Source organism: Ciconia boyciana, chromosome 2 (assembly GCF_034638445.1).
Source record: "Ciconia boyciana chromosome 2, ASM3463844v1, whole genome shotgun sequence".
Classification (NCBI taxonomy): domain Eukaryota; kingdom Metazoa; phylum Chordata; class Aves; order Ciconiiformes; family Ciconiidae; genus Ciconia; species Ciconia boyciana.
The window spans coordinates 66,469,037-66,480,208 of record NC_132935.1 but is presented as its reverse complement, the minus strand read 5'-3'; positions in this window follow the sequence as shown (position 1 = coordinate 66,480,208).

Below are 11,172 nucleotides of genomic sequence, written 5' to 3'. Positions count from 1 at the left end.
ATTGCACCTTCGAAAATGCAATCTACTCTAAAGGCTTAATTGCAGGCTTATTGCCTGCCTCAAAAGTTCAGGTTTGGCCTTGAAAATGGAAACAGACTTACTCAGGCATCCTTACAGAGCTAGGCCTGCAAGCACAGCAGTGATGGATTGCTGACCTAACTGCTAAAGTAAGTGGGGACTAGAGGGGATTTCATTACAACCTTCAAGACAAGACCGTTTGCCTTGCTTTAATCGATCACAAGTCCCCAGACTCGGTGCAGGGACAAGCGGGCACTCTGGGAAGAGGTGTTTGGATGAGTTGGCGTTAGGCAGCGTCCCAGCCTTGTGGAGCAAAGAGAGAAGAAAAAGAGTCAGGCTGTCAGTCAGACAAGGCACTTGGAGGGCAAATCTCAATAAACGTGAAGAAATGAAGATAAAAACTCTTTGGAGATTTCAGTTTCCTAAACCTTTGTGTGAGGAGGCTCACAGGTGTTTCCTTCCCACCTCCAGCTTCCCTGCTGCCTCCAACGATATCGTCTCCGCACAGCGATGCCTCGCCTTGCCTGCTCCATTCATCAGCTGCGAGTTGGAACAGCAAACTTTTGGGATTGCAATAACATTGCTTGGGTGCTAAGAGAAAAAAAAACCATCATCGTTTGCTCTTAGGAAGGAAAACACAGCAAAAGCAGAGGGCTTTTTGTAAAACTCACTTGATTCTTTATTCGCGATGCAAGCCCTGAATATCAGCTCATGAGTGTAACCAGGTTTGGTTCATGGCCAGCTATGAACGCCTGGATGTGTTTCAGCCGGGGGGCTTTGCCCGCTCACCCCGGGTGTAAGCCCACACGGGAGGCATGTGGCACTGGAGGGGAGCACCCCACGTCTCCCACGGCCGCCTCCAGTTTCACAAACAGCTTCCCAGGCACCACTGGCCACACCTGGAAACCCTAACATGAATTTGTCTGCCTAGCATCTTTCTTTAGCCTCTTCTAAGTCTTAAATTTATGGGCAAACTTGCCAGCAAGATTCAGAGACCAGATTGAGATTAATTTAAAATTTGGCCGACGAAAGAAGGCTCAGACGGAGCCAGCGCTGCACTGAATATGTCACCAGCTGCCTTTCTTCTCTGCTCCGCTCTGCTCCAAGAGACAGTCTATCTACTTCAAACAGGCAGCCTTCATTTTCCACCTTTCTCAGATGTTTTTGAGCAACCTATTTTCACTGGAGAGCAGTCCATGGGGGCTGGGGTTTTCTTGCTTTGAAAATGTGAGACCTTCTGGGCATCAGCTACCAGGAGAGTGCCAGTCACCAAAAGCAGGCAGTTTTGGACAGTTACCAAAGCTGCTGCGGAGGCAATTCTCCACGGGGAGGAGAAAGGTTCAGAAATTGTTCTCAGCCAGCTTGGTCCACATGGTGAAACCCTTGCAAAAAGGAAACGGGCTTCCTACGTGTCAGTTTTGACATCGCCATCCTGTTTCTTGCCTGTATTTCAGCATGCTAATTGCTTGGAAAGGTGGGGGGTAAAAGATCTTATACTTAGATCTTCGTGTAGGTGCTGTTGCTAAGATGCATGATGGAAAAAATCCACAAAACCTTTTTTCTTTTGACTCTGTATTTTATCCCCATCCTGGCCAGCCCCTGCAGAGGAGCAGGGAGGAGGGGTACCATCCCCATCCCCCACCAGCCCAGGGTCTGACGGGAGGGCAGGGTGCCATGGCAGGAGTCAGGTACCCAGTGAGAGGTGGGCAGACAGTCTCCCCTGGGCTCTGCCTTGCACCCCAGCGACGGCAAAGGTGAGCTGCTGCGTGCTGGGCAGTGCCCGCTGCTGCCCACCGAGCCAGCCCGCGCCCGGGCTCCTCCATCCCTGCCACCCGCCCCGAGCAGTAGCATCACTCTGCCTGTCTCCAGAACTGGGTGGGCAGCATGAAGGCAATTTGAGATAAAATATACTCTTCCCCCGCACCCCCCCCAAGCTTTTTCACAGACGGTAGCACTCTCCGTGCAGAGAGCATGAAGTAGGGCATGCCAGTGTGTCTTCCACAATAGCTGCTTTGTTGCTCACTGTAAGTCGCTACTTTGCTATCACCAATTTCTTGTCCCTTCTGCAATAGCGAAGCCTGTACCGAGGCTGTTAGATCAACCACAGCACCGTTCCATGCTAGAGCAAAGAGTCTGCCCACGGGGATACGCTAGTTTGTTTCTGATTTTCCTTTTGGCCAGCTCATCTTATTTTCTATCAGTCATGAATATTATTTCTGAACTGCCTGTTGTGTAAAATACTAAACCTCATTAACACTTGTACTTCAGACTGAGCCATTTTTTGTTTACTTTGAGAAGCTAACTCCATGTTCCACCACTGTTTATGAAAGCTTCAATGTGTGTGTGTGGGGTGCGGTCTCTACACAGGAGTTAAGCTTGCCAGAGAAGAAAGTTCAGGAGATGCAAACAGGAAAAAAAGTAATAGCACGGAGTGCCACATTTTGCTGAAACTCTTGTTGCTATTTTTATTTTTCTGTGTTGTTAGGCTCTCTCTGAAGTAGCTCTCTCCGCAAATAAGGCCAGGATGAAAGACAGGCTGATTAACAGAATCAAGGCTGCTGAAGAAACACTGATGCGGTGGGTGGTGATCTTTTCCTGAGCCAGCTGAGTATTAGTGCAGCAATGCAGCAGGAGGGAACCAAAATCCTCGCCGTGTACAGTCAGTGGAAGGCTTTAGGTACAGTTTACAAGTGAAATTTGTTCAGGATACCATGGTCAACAGCAGCCAGTTTACATACATGCTGATCCATCATTTGAAGGTGGGAAAGCTGTTCACTTCCTGTCTTAAACTACTGTACCTTTGTGGGGTAGAGAATTGCAGATGCATGTACATGTTTGCAGGGATTTTCTCATTCTAAGGTACTCTACAAATATTATCATTGCTTGTCCACCCAGCTGCCAGAATTTCTTCCTGGAAGATATGATTGTGGCTCTTCACTTCTTACTTTTGATGGGCCCCAAATCCACATCCCTCCTTTTGAGCTCCTGTGCTTTGCAGGGTACGGAGAAGTGTTACTCTTCAGTTAAAAGCAACCAAAACCACAAATGCCAAATCGTTCTGCTGTGGTCATTCCACTGTTTCTGAGCTGCTAATCACTTCGACAAATTGCAAAAAGTGAGACACTGTGCTAGGAAAATAAAAAATTAAAAAATCCTCTTTTCTGCCCTACTTTGTAGGAGTAAAAATGAAGCAATCCCTCCAGGAGAGCTATTACCAGCCCTGTGCACATCCAGCCCCCGCGCATGCCCTGTATCGCTTGCTCAAGGAGGAAGGCAAGCAGGGTGGGGATCCCTTGCAGTGAGATTTCCTTTACCGCAGGTTCCGTTCTCAGCTATGCTTTTATTCTAGGGCTTCAGAAGAAGGGGAAGTAAATCCTGCTGTTGCAATTATTCAGAGAACTCGATCCCAGAGTGGCATCGATGTACCAAGAGGTTGCAAATACAAAGCGGGGACATTTTTCAGAAAATGTTTTGGAAATTTTGCCTGAAAGCCAGAACAGAATAGGCCCATCTCAGCTCTGCATCCTTAACAAAAAAGTTCTCCTCTGCTGTGACATGCAAAACCAGCAATATGAGAGGTTTTCCATCCTTCAGAACCATTTGTTTATTTTTCTATAACCAAGATGCTCCGGTTTTAGTACAACCCCACAACTAACTGTGCCATGGTCACCCGCGGTGCATGGGTTGGAAAAAGCAACTGGGGAAGGATCAAAAGCTTGAGTGTTGGTATTGCCACTAAGTTTGGACTTAAATGCTCAGACCCCCTGGGACTTTGGTATCAGGTGTGAGTGGCATATGGCCTGGGCGAGAGCACCTAGGTCAGGACCGGTATCAGCAAAGGTTTCACAGAAACCGGACTTGGCTGGAAACCAAACTACCTCTCTGGCATCTCCAGCCTGTGGTGAAGCTGGTGTCACATTGGCTTTGCAGCTACCTGTGTGAGCTAGACGGAAGTGATGCCTTCCTACAACGCAGAGGCGGTTCAAGGTTTAGGGCTGTTCCAGCTCTTGCAAATATAGAGGCTGGCAGAGGAAACCCTGCCAGAGAGGACCTGTGGTGTTTGAACCCTCTCTGTAATGTGGTTTGGAAGCAGAGGCATGGCCTGAATTTCATATTTCTGCCTGGAACATTATTTGCAGCAGCAATTCCTTATGTCTGCCAGGCCCTGCTAAGTGCAAGAGAACTGCAGAATCGTGTTAAACAGTAATTTATAGCATTTTAGGGACTGATGAAAAGAATGCATTGTGGGTGAGGGGGAAATGCTGAGACTTGACAGTGTCCTGGTGATGGAAGCGGCTAAGTCAGGCTGTCTTAGAGAAATGCTCGCCTGCTCCTTTTGCAGCTGCCCCAGGCAAGGTCTGAGCCATCTCACAACTGAAGCTGCCCATCTTACCCATAGTTTGTGGGAACATGGGAGAACAGCTTCAAAAATTCCTTTGGCAGAGAAAAAACCCCACATTGTCTTGCAAAATGCCTGGGGTCAATACTGTCGAGAACCATCTCACAGCAGCAGAACGAACACTGTGCTGGTTGGAGCTGGAAGAAGCAGAGAAGACCAGGGGAGAAGGCTGACTCCTGAACTCCTTCCAGCAGCTGGAGAAACTGGAAACGGTGTACACAATGAAGAGCAGTAAAGGCCCCAAAACTGAATAGTCTACAAGCAGAATTAATTTAATGTGAAGGAGAGGCATTCATCTACAGACACCATTTGGCTGACAGTGTGACCTGGGAGTCTAAAATAAATGGCTCCGAGCTTTCACTCCATTTCTAATAGTCTACCTAGAGGGAAAGAAAGGGAACTCGTATCTTTATGGAATATTACAGAAATATTGCTGTGAATCAACTTGCAATATACTTTGCCTGGGATGGAAGACATACAGCTGAACAATGAGATGAGTTTCTTCCCTGTATTTCCTCCAACACCCAAGAAAATTGCTATTGGGGAAAAAATGTTTGATTAACAAATGCTATGGTAGAGAAAATTGGGGAGGTCTTGTGGCTTTGGCATAGGCCTTAGAAGATGGTATAGACCTCTTTTGTTGATTTTAGAATTTGTTCAAGTTGGTAAAAAGATTATGTAATTGATGTGTAACCCTTAGTAAGACATAAGGTTTTGATGCAGGACTGAAGCAGGATTGAGCATATTTGTTGGTTATGCTGGGGATAGCATTGGCTAGTTTGCGTGTTGTTACGGTATGCAGACTGCTTCTCTTTAACAATTTATGGAGACAATCTGAAATAATTCTGAGAGAAACCCATGGGATTTAATCATCAAAGGATGAAAAATCCATCATCTGTTCTTTGCTGATGACAATGACCTCACTGGATCACAGAGGAACAGGTGTGAAAATAACTAGGAAGAAAGAATGAAGGCAAAAGCAACCAGATATGAAGATTTCTTACAGAAGGACAGAGACGGTAGGGATACTTAAATTGGTTGAAACAGCAAAGATATTCCCGTCCCAGCCAAGAGCCACTGGAATGTGCTGAACCCTCAAGAAGTGGGACAACTTAGCACTCAGCTAAGTGTCACTAAGAAATAAATCCAACAAGTAGAAATCCAGCATTACTCAATAGCTGCTCTAGCAAAACAGCATTGAGCCTAACCTCAAGAGATCCCCTCCTCCCACTGCCCTTCCCTAAGGCAGAACCATCTATTCTTATATTATTCCCAATAGCTACTTGTCTACTCTGTTCTTCAAAAGCTCTACAGATGCTTTGTAAGTTAAAGCAGCACTCTGATTCACTCAGCACTGACTCACCCAAGCACTGACTTCTGCTGCTTCAGTCTTGACTGTTAGAAAGTTTTTTTCCTAACTTGCTTCTTCCTAGTTTCTGCTACTTAGTTTGCTTCCTAATTTGCTTCCTCCATTCTGCAGCCTAAGTCCATGACTCCTTGTGCACCACAGAGGTGGAGAAGAGGGCTTGAGGACTGCTTTTATGTCCCGTCTTGATCTTCTCTCCCTCAAGTGAAGTGGTTCTGGTTCCTCCTATCTTTTCCTTAATTTCCTGTTTTCTAGCCCTCTGAGCAGTCTTGTCGCTCCTCTGAGGACTGTCACCAAACGGTCTATATCCTCCTTGAACTGAGATGCCTGAAAGCTGTGTCCTGCCTTGGCAGAGGCCTTGCTAACCCCACCACAGTGAGAGAATTACCTTGTGTCTCTGCTTTGTTCACACCTGATGGCATGTTGTCTGCAGTTTTCAGGTGTTACTGCTGACTCAAGTTTGGCTGCCTCCAGCCTCTTTTCTGAAAAAAGTGCTACTTAAGCGGCCATCCCTCAGCCTGCATTTATGAGGTTGATTATTCTTGCTTGAGCATAGTACTTCACAGCTCTCTCTCTTGAACTGCATTTAATTTTTTCCAGACCACTTGTCTAGTTTGTCAATATTAGCTTGAATTTTGATTCTGTCCTCCAGTGTACGTACACTCCTGGGCAGCCTGATATCTGCAAATGTAACGAGTGTGATAGTATCCATCTAGGATATTAAAGGATGTACTGAATAACACCAGATCCAAGGCTAAGCCCTGCAAAATCACACATCATAGAATCACAGAATATCTCAAGTTGGAAGGGACCCATAAGGATCATCTAGACCAACTCCCTGCTCCTCGCAGGACTACCTAAAACTCTTTTGATAATGAACCATTGGGAACTACTTACCGAGTACAATTTTCCAGATTATATTCATTCTGTAGGGATTTCATCTAGGCTGGTTTGCTTCCTCCCTTTGAGTTGAAATAGTATTTTGCTATGAGAAGATAATGATTTACTTTCATAGGCCAAGTGATACTGGAATGAAAAATGGTGTAAAAGAGCAGCAGAAAAAAGCCAAAGTCACCTCTGATGGGCGTGGTGGGATATGCTAGGTGTTGTGGATTGCAGTGACATACCTGAATGGACACAGGTATAACTCACCTCCAGGGCATGTGATGGGTTCATGTCACACAACATGGCAGGGAACATGAAGGGAGACAGGACGGCACCAACAACACGTGTGTTGTGGTTCCTGCTCACCGCAATGTGTGTGTCCACTGGGGCATCGTCTGCAAGGCCACATGTAAACCTCTCCCCAGGCCCCCAAACTGAGCTGTCCAAGATGGACGTGGGCACCGGCTAGCCCGTGGGCTAGAGAAGCCAGCCTGCGGTTCTTCCCACCATGGCTTTTGCATAGCTCAAGTGCATTGAGCTACATCCCAAACTGGCACCGTAACCTCCCTGGCACAAGAGTTCAGTTTTCCCAGAGGCCAGCTCATACACCCAGCTCATCTCCACCATCTAGTGCAGTACAGGGGTCCTCGGGAACCACTGTCCTCTCCTCTGGGTGAACGGTTCCTGGAGCCTGCCCTTTTTTCAGCTGTCCAAAATATGCAGTGTGTATTTTATAGCCTCACAAAGATTTGCGCACAGGGCTCCTAACGTCTGTGAAGCTGCGTGGAGTGAGTCATGTCTTCTACCGTCCTGGCCTGCTGACTCTCCTCCTGGACAGAAAACGGAGAATTTCTCCCAAGTTTTCTCTGGAACTGAATATTCCTACGAGCCTAGTTTTTGGGGAAAAAAGTGCAAAAAGTTTCAAGAGTTTGGCAAAGAAAAAATTATACTAAGCTCAGTCAGTCACTGACACAAGACTGTATAAACACAATCTAAAGTCCCTGGGGTCCCTGTAACTTGCACGTGAGTTAACAGCTAGACAAGTTATTGTAACTCCATCCTTCAGGTTTCTGAGGAGGATGTTTACTGGGAGAACTGCAACTGCAGCAATATGCAGAGCAAAACTTTTACAAGGTACTCTAAATCCCTGTGAACACTCCCTTTCCCAAACTGACAAGTAACTAGTGTCAACCACCTTTTCCTATGTCCTCCTTCATACTGTCTCCACCTTAGGGTCATCTGCCCTTCCTTTATCTCTTTGTTTTTCCTCCTTGTCTTCCATGTAGGTTATCCCCCCAAATGCAATCTTCACCCCCAAAGTAGCCCCAGAACAAAGAAGGGCACTAACTAACCTTCTGACACACAGCTTTCTGTATCTTGGGAATCCTCCTTGTGCTGGAGCAGGAGGAGACGTGAATAGGGCAGAAGCTGTTTACGACACCTCCATTCTGCACCAGCATAGCAGGGCAGAAAATGGCCAGCTCATCTCTCCTGCTGCTTGTGGAGGTGTTGGTAGTTTAAGGTAGGGAAGAATTAGAACAACCCCATCCAACACTGCTAAATGGCACAATTTTTTACACTTCTTTTTTATAAAGAATGTCTTGGCTTTTAGTCCTGTAGCTGAAGATAAAACATCAGAACACTTGATTTTTCTCCTGGGTCAGAAATTCTAATAAAGTAAGTTCCAGGGGAAGAAGAGTAAGGTTGGGGTGATTTAAAGGAGGTGTTCTAAAAGCTGCCTCCTCTTGCTTGATCCACCCTTGTTTTTGACATTTCCCCAGTCTCCCCCCCCTCCTCTTTTTGTTGACAGGTTCTTAGAGGATGGGTGGTGGCTTTTTCTGAGAGCAGCGTCAGATGTGGTTACATGAAAAACACACACATGAGAGCTTTGCAGTGACTGCAAAATTGATTCAGGGTTGTTTTTTTTTGCTGTGGAGTGGGGCTTCATTAGCCAACAGGTGAAAAGTTACCGTGTTTTGGAACAGCTCAACAAGAACGAGATAAAAGTACTTCTTGTGGGTACAGAGGGCAAAAAAAAAGCTGAGATGCTACAAAATAAAGTAGGGAGGAAGCCACTTTGTTAGGCTGGATGGTTGGGATCAGTAAACAGCAGACACGGGCATGCAAACTGGCAGGGCAAAATTACGCTGCCCCAAATGCAAAGATGGGGCAGGGAGAAGGGGGACCCGGGCATCCATGCGAGGTGGGACGTTTTTGTCCGTGTTAACTTATCCGGTCTCGAGGGAAAGCGCACCGCGCTCCCCTGCGGGACAGGTTTCTGGAGGAACGTCTCACGCTGCGGGTGATGTAGGTGAGGCTGCCGTCAAGGGACGATGTAGCAAACGGGAACGAATCAAAGCGACTCCTCTTTGTGCATCTGCAATGGAGGCTGAGTCATTACCATTCATCACCAGCCCGGCTGGTGTGTTCATTCTGGTGACAGTTGTTTTCGGGAGAGAGGACAGCTTTTGATGCCTTTTAATTCCCAAAAATAAAAGAAAAAAGGGCTGTAAAGGTAACAAGCATCCGGAGAGGCTGACTGAAAACAGTGAGTAAGGAAAAAACTTCAAGTCCCAGGGAAATGCAGCACAAAAGGGAGCTGCCACAATAACCAGGACAGTGTGGCTTGCTCCTTCGTGTTTCTGAAGGAAGCGGTAAATGGCTAAAACTTCCCATGCTTGATTTACAAATGAGCTCCCATTGCGGGGCAACACAGGAAAGTTAGCATTGCTGTTGCAGGGTGTTCTCTCCAGGTTTCTTCCTGCTAGGCTGGCTATGTATTTTGAGTCGTTCGCCTCTGTGTAGCATTGTTAATCTTACAACTTATTCTAATCAAGGCCAAAAAACCTCCTCAGCAAGAACAGCGAAGCCTCTTCTGGCCCACGCCGGTCCTCAGAGACTGACATGCTCCACAGCACCCATTGACTTTACAAGGGGCTCAAGATTTCTCCCATCCACCTCCTGCTATCTCAAGGGAACGATACAGCAGTGGCTGCCCACTGCCAGGAGCCGCTCTTGCCGGGAAGTTTTCACGCGAGGTACACCCTGTGACTGCCTTTCCTTCAGCACTTCTCCCTTCCCTCACCCCTGGCAACCTTCTCACGTGTTGCCCCCACCAGGCTCTGCAAGCTCAGCGGTTTCCAGCTCTGGCCCTGGGTGTGCTTCAGGAGGCAGCGCCCGGAGAGGTGCCGTCCCCCTGCGTCGGCGTCCCCTCCCTCCAGATCGGTGCTTTTCCTCTGCAGCTTTCACATCTCCATCTTGTTATTCCTCTTCTCACACCTCTCTCCTTTTTCTTACTGATCCCCTCCTCTGCTCTGTTTCCCCTCATCACCCCGTAATGGTGTGACTCTCTTTTTGCCACTGTCTTCATCTACTCACCACCATGGCAGGAGGGCCTTACTGAGGCAGAGGGACTCTCCCATTGAGTGCAACAGGGTGCAGCTGCCACCTGGTCAGAGATGGTCCTTGCCTGAAGAAATCACTTCACATAAGACGGGCAGGAAAAAGGGTGAGAGGGGCAGTCTAGAAAGAAGTGACTTCCCCAGGCCTGTCCAGCAGGGCCAGAATAAAGTCCTCTCTCTTACCTGTTGGGCCAAACTGTCGTCTTTACTCAGCAGGGACTTAAGCAAGTGTAATTTTAAAGCAAAGCAAAGCAAGAGAGGTGCCTCCTAGCAGCAGAGTTCCTCAAGGAGTCTTGCTGCTGTGGCAGAGGAACAACCAGGCAGTCAAGCCACACCACCCCACCAAAAACCAGTCCTAGGAGGATTCTCTTGGCTTCGGCCACATCCACCTAGGAAAACACAGCTTCCCAGCCCCGGCAAGGCAGCAGCCCCCAGGTTGCACAGCCCAGACGCCCGACGTGACAGCGAGGGAGAGGCAGGAGCTCTGTGGGACGCAGTGCCACTTTCCAGGGACTGGGAGGCACCTTACCCTGCACCCAGGGGAAGGCTGTGCTTGAGCTGGGAAGGGGATTTTCACCTTCCTAGGATGACTAAATGGCTGCCACAGTATTTGCTACAGGAGCTAATGAATATGGCTCTAAGGCCTGGGCTGGGGTTAGGTCCAAATGGACCTATCCCATCTTCTGTCTTCTCCATCTGGACTAGTTCAAGTTGTGCACTGCCTAGTTGTGCACTTCTCCATCTTCCCTAGTTCAGGTTGTGCACTGGAGACCAGCTGTCTCCATTTTTAGCCCTGCAGAAACCCACTGGTACAGCTTTAGAAAAAAAGGCATAATAATTAGAGATGAGCTCATTATATCTGCTTGTGACTCATCTACCGGAAGCTGTAGTGAACACCGCTGCTGTGCTGGGAGTCTCGCTTTCAAGGGTGTGGCGACACAAGCAATTATTAGACTGAGTAATCAAAACTCGGTACAGGCTTACTGTCATTACACACTAACTTCTGATAGCAGAGATGTGAGGGACTACCGGCGTTAGGTCCCACGCCTGTATGTGCACGTGAATATCACCTGAGTGGTCTAATGGAGTCAGCAGGACTATGC